The sequence below is a fragment of the Pelodiscus sinensis genome, chromosome 7 (assembly GCF_049634645.1).
Source record: "Pelodiscus sinensis isolate JC-2024 chromosome 7, ASM4963464v1, whole genome shotgun sequence".
NCBI classification, from domain to species: domain Eukaryota; kingdom Metazoa; phylum Chordata; order Testudines; family Trionychidae; genus Pelodiscus; species Pelodiscus sinensis.
In genome coordinates this window covers 36,293,008-36,299,508 of record NC_134717.1, presented here as the reverse complement: position 1 = coordinate 36,299,508, position 6,501 = coordinate 36,293,008, and positions in this window count along the sequence as shown.

Below are 6,501 nucleotides of genomic sequence, written 5' to 3'. Positions count from 1 at the left end.
GGATATATTTTATACTCTTCAGGAACAGGGAATGTGTCTCATCTATTTTCTATATATTTACAGAGTGACATAAGTGTTCTATAACATGAAAAGTGCAACTGGAAGTAATGTAAGTGCTACACCCACATGTTTCATTAATGTGACAAATCTGCTGCTGGGGAAATGTGGCAATAAGGGGGTTAAAGCACATGTGCTTATTGAGATGCTTGGGAAAGATGCTTGTAAAGCAACATTGGTGAAAAAATTAATATGATGGTAAACCGTATATTAACTCACAATGTGATGCGGGTGGCAAAAAAGCCAGCACAATTCTAGGTTGTTCAGGCACAGGAATAGCATCATGCAGAAGGGGCTAATTGACCTCTCTGCAGAGCAGTGTTTTGCCTGCATTTGGAGCATGCTGGACAGTTTCCTTGCCCCCAGTTCAAGGAAGAAATCAACAAATTGGAAATGGTCCAAGGAAAAGCTACAAAAATGATGAAGAGCTTGGATGGCTTGACTTTCAAGCAAAGGTTAATAAACTACTGTAACTTGGCCAAATACAGACTGTGGGAGTGACAAATAAATATAGGAAAGGCATCAACATTAAGAACAGGAAAAATAATGGAGGATAGTAGGATGAAACAAAAAATTATCTGAACTATAAATCAAGTGGATTAGGGGGAAAAAATTCCACGGGAAGTAATGGAGTTATTCAAATTTAAGTGTATACAAGGTTGTGAAGACAGTCATACTGGAAATAATTGCATACTAATTGGTGACACGCTGGATAGTCTTATTCTTCGGTGATCCTGAACTTTTAACTCAAGAGCCTCATGTTACTGGAAAGGTCTTTGAAATTATCTATTTTGGAATCTCTGATTGGAGAGTCTTCTGTTCAGACAATGTGGAGGAATGCAGAAGAAATAAAGAATGGTCAGGAGAAAATGCCACCCTCAGTCCAGTGGCCAGGAAGGTTGGGAGAAACTAATCAGTGGAACATTCTAACTTTACTTTGTGATGTTGCACCAGTGTGTGATGACAGATGCAACGAGGCAAGCTCATAATGTGATTGGTTTGTTGTGGGGCCTCTCTAACTCAAATTTCTTACACTGAGCTTGTGACTCTCCAGCCCAACAAGGGGTATTTTTAATGTTTTATTTTCCATGAAGACACACGCTAATAAATAAACCAGTTGTTCTACCATTGTTGCTTCTTGAATAAAGTTCTCATACTCTTCAAAGTTTCATCACATATTTAAAATATAAAGGTAATTTATGTGCCCCTTCATGATGATGAACCTCCCACCAATCAAAATGGTACAAGAAACTGAAAAGCTGGAACCCTAATCAACATGAATTTTTACAAAAGATAATTTAACTTAAAAAAAATAATTCCAGGAACCCTAAGGAAGACAGAATGCTATGATAGAAGTAAATAGATATGTTGACAGTTATATACCTATACATTTGGAAACTTAAAATATGTTCAGTATAAAGTAATGAAAGTTCTTTTTAAAATCGTTTATTCTGCCCTTCCGCTAATTTATGAAGCATTTTTTTCTGATTATGGCTTTCTTTTCACATGTAATCTGTATGTGGGAAGTTGAGTTTTAAAAATGTTCTGATTAATTTTAATGATGTCACTCCAATCACAAACTCCAGTTGCAGGTGCTCACACATTGCCATTGGGTTCAAATCGCTGATAGGCTCAATAAAATCCTCTGCTCCCCCAAAGAAACAAAACTTACAGTCTCCTTTACTATGTCCTTGGGTAAAGAACATACAGCATGCCCTTAAACTCCACAATTGCCAGCTCTGTTGGAACAATAGATATAGGAAATTTCAGAATCAAGAAATAACACTAAGCATGTCACCTGTAGAAGAAAGATGAGACTCTACTGACCATGTAACATGAGAATCACCTAGGTATCTGACTACAGAGTATGCCATTAAATTATTACAGTGAATACAAGGTCTGTTTTGTTCTCTCTCTTCTTCCCTTCCACCATCTTGTCTCTCTAGGTACTCTTGTGACTTTCACCTGATCACAGTCTACTAGTTGTGCATGGATTTCACAATGCCTTCCTATCCCCTCAGTGAAGGTAGTAGTATTTCCACTTTACAGTTGGTGCCCTGCAACAGACATAGGGTCATATTCAATGCTGTAAAGTACTGTATTTGTAGAGGAGACAAGAATGGAACCCAACTTTTAATTCTGTAACTTACATAGCTTTTAGAAAACACCCCATATTTTATTTGATTTAAAAATAGTCAAGGTTGCCTCGACCTTTGATAAATTATTCCAATAGTTTTTACTTTCACTGTTAAATTTTTAGTCTTTGGTTCCAGTCAGAATTGTGCTCAGCTTCCATATTATACCCGTCTCTACTAGATGGAACAGCCTGTTATTGAATATTTGTTCCTCATGTAAGCAGCAATACCCTGTAATCAAGTCACCCCTTGACCTTCCCTTTGTTCAGATAAATCAAGAAGCTCAATCTATTTATCACAGTAACACACACTTTTTAATCCTTTAATCATTTTTGTGGCTGGCAATAGGTGAAAAGGGTTCTAATTGTAACTGTGTTCTGAAGTGGTGAGAAGTTTAGGTAAAGAACAAGACTATTGCCTTGCTTAATGATCTGAGGACAGAGCTTCCCATGGTGCTGATAAAGTCCTCTGCCCACCAGCTGCAATTTACAGTATGTAAATTTAAAACAACCACAGAAATATTGTGTATTGGTTCTTCCAACCAAATCAGAAATTATCCCTATTTTGAAGATTGCAGCTTCCTTATTGGATCTAAGCAGTGGAGGTAGGCCTGGCAACGAATTATTCTTTTGGGGATAAGGTGACTTATTATGGAGAAAGAAAGTTTTTACAAGTGACTGTTCTTCATACTATGAGCATCCACATTTTGTACTCTCCAAATCAAAACAAATTCACCTTAGCCAAAGCCTTACGCAGATTTTTAACTCAGACATGAGGTGGTTGGGGTGTTTTTTAAGCATTAAAATGTTTGGTGTTTGTAACTCTGAAAAATGTCTAATACCATACATGCATTTTCCCTGCTTTGCAATCTAACATATGAAAATGTATGGGGTTAATGCAGGTTGAGTTCAAGCTGAATTTAAATTAGTTTGCTGTAAAATGTATTTAGTTGGCTGGATAAATCCAAAAGGCAGTGGGACTGGCAGACTCACCAGGCCTCTGGGAAAGGCAGAGGCTGCAAAAGGGACCAGGGCCCCTGACTGCTGCCATCACTGAGACAGCAGCAGCCAGAGCCCAGGTCTCTTTAAATTGCCACTGGAACCCCTTGCGGCATGAGCTGCTGGGGGGGGGGGGGAAGGGCCTAGCCCCTGCCATGTCCCTAGCACCTGAAATCCCACCTCTTCCAGGGGCATGAAGCTGATGAAATAGCCAGACCCCTGGTCAGTTGTCCCTTTGTCTGTCCCCCACCCTCATTGATGGGCCTGCTGAAAGGTCATGCTATGTCAAAGACATGAAGACCCGTGGCTGATAAAATGGGTCAATAACATGCTAATAGAAAAAATGCCTTTCTGCAGAGTAACATGTCAACAAAAATCAGTAGCAAACAAAGTTATAGCTTAGTAAATGGATGAAAAAAATTCCTATGAACAACACAGTATCTACTCTTCTATTCCTGTGGTATTTATATATCAAGGACTGAGGTAAAACTTTAGCACAAATACTATAGGTTTTTATGCTAAAGTAATGGTAATCTGTCCAAACGTTGCTAAGTTTGCATTAAAACCTTATTCCATCAAGCTAAAAAACAGTGTTGCTGATGAAAGGTCTGCTGTGCTGTGAGGTAGACATCAAATCAGCATGAAACCAAATACGCTGTAATAGATGTTGAATACTGGGAGGAAACTGACAGAGAGACTCATCAAAATGAGATTAATTCCCAGCATACTTGTACTTTTCCTGGCATCTTTCAAAGTAACTGAACATAAGCTCCTTAACCAGGCTTTTTATTAGTGAATACCAGTACAAACCATCTGGTAAAGGAAAATCTCTTTGTGAAAAATACCTCTTTATTTCCAATTAGAGGGTTCAAATGGATTTTAATTGCTCCCATAATATATTGTGAATGTGGTTTATGAGCAGTGGCAAAATACTGGGAGTATATTTCATATATAAAATAAGTTAATCAACAGTAGTTATCCTGATTTCCTAAACTGTTGGCAAGTCCTCGGTGTTCAAGGAGGATTGTCCTCCATACAATGATAGCCAGTTATCTGTAGATGGCTAATGAGACTGATCCAGGATCCACAGATTTTGTCACAACTGGGGCAGTCACTTCCCAGTGGTGATGAGTAGATCTCGGTTGTTGAGTTGGAGTGCCATGCGTTCTTTCCTCCTTTCCCATTTTTCCATTTCCTGTTATCCATTTCCATTTCCTTGCCACAAGGCCATTTTCCACTCTGGTCAATCGAGGGCTTGAACTTCCCATGATTTCATGGGCATATTACATTAATGGCTATTAGCCAGTATGGGTAAGGAATGGTGTCCCTAGCCTCTGTTTGTCAGAGGGTGGAGATGGATGGCAGGAGAGAGATCACTTGATCATTACCTGTTTGATTCACTTTCTGTGGGACAGCTGGCATTGGCCACTGTCGGCAGACAGGGTACTGGACCTTTAGTCTGACCCAGTATGGCCATTATTATGTTCTTAGTTCATCTGGATTCTAATTGTCCAGTTTCTAAATGTCACTGTTCAGTCTGGACCGCACTAAGATGATCCCTCTGAACATGGTTGTTCAGTCAGAGGGAAGCGAGGCAGACTATGTGTAGGTCACCTTTCCTAACCCCCCATGCAGGGTGAGCAGAGTGGATCCTAAAATGGGCTGCTCAATCACAATTGCAACTGTTGAGTTGTCCTTCTGTCTCTGTCCGAATGCAAACAATGACCACCAGACACCACCTGCAAGTCAGTCCCTGATTAGCTTCCTGACATCATTCTCCTGCTCCTGTGGCCACTTGATGACCATTAAAGGACTTGGACATGAATATGGTAGATGCCTATGTAGGAATTCATTTAACATGGAGAGAGTGTTGCACATGTCCCAAAGGTGCAAGACAGGATGAATATCCTAATCCAATGGCAAGGAGGTGATTGGAGACTTCATCCTGCTGCAGCCTTCATCCACCTTTGCAGAAATTGAGAGAAATTTTCTTTTCACATTCCAGACAAATAGGGATCCAGTTCCCCCCAACTCCTCAACAGCATATCAGGCAGATGAAGAGACAATTTCTCTCAATTGATTTTGCAAGTAGAGCTGGATGGAAAGCAGTTCCCACAAAAACTTTTAATATTTCAAAAATGTTTTCCATTCTGCATATGGACAAAATCATGACTGGTGTCTCTATGTATTTTGAAAAAAGGAGAGTAAAAGAAAAAGCAGGCAAGCTCCTACTGTTAGGGTGCTCATCTCAAATGTACAAAATCTAGGTTCTAGTCCCTGTTCTACCTGATCTGGATAAGTAACTGGACTTCTTTTATTTAGTCTATTTGAGTGCCCTTACCACTAGGCTATTGGTCATTCTGGAGACTGAGTTTTTGAGTGAGGTTGTTAGCTTGTTTTCACAGCACGTACCTATCTTCTGTCAGAGCCTGGGTTTTTGTTTTTTATTTGTGATAATTTTGCTATAAGCAAACTTCTTAATCTGCACATGGGGTATATTTCAGCAGACCAGACAAAAGACAACTGTGTCAAAAGCTGTCTTTTAAAAACTTTAGAACGGGGTGGGGAACCTTTTTTGGGTCAGGGGCCACTGACCCACAGAAAAATCAGTCAGGGAATGCACACAAGCGAGAAGAAAAATAACTAAAACCAACCCTCACTGATGTGGCCCCGGACTGAAAAAGAGAAAGACACTCCCCACACTCCCCCGCACACCAGAGCCTAAGGGCCCAGACTAGTAGACTTTGTGTGCTTCAGCTCTGCAGGGGGATAGTAGGGGGCTGGAGTGCCAGCACAGGCTCTCCAGTACTGTGGGGAAACCTGAGCCTTGGGGGGCAGATCGAGGCAAGCTGGGGGCTGCATTCAGCTCCTGGGCTTGAGAAGCACTTGGGATTGGGCCAGTATTTACATCTCCAATATTTGATTGTATTATACCATTTTTAATGTTTTAAAGATTAATGGGAGTCTTAGTTGCTACTTTCCAGTATTCAAACGCATTCATCAGGGATGCCCCCTCTACACTGTATGTCCAGAGCCTGGAGCCAAATGACCAGCCTCTCTGTGCTTTGGATATTGGATGCTTTCCCAGATTGTTTGTTGACCTGTGCAGATGAGAGCTCCATTTTTACCATGTCTGAGGGTGATGTGCAGGCACTTTGCCTCTGTTTGCAAGTATACAGACAAGCATTCTCTTCCCATATCAAATGGGCTAAGAGTAATTTGATAGTACAGGGTTCTTAGCAGCACAGCAGTGCCCTACTGTTGCCCCAGCATTTGCAGTGGGGCACTGTTACAGGCTGGGTAGCCCTTTA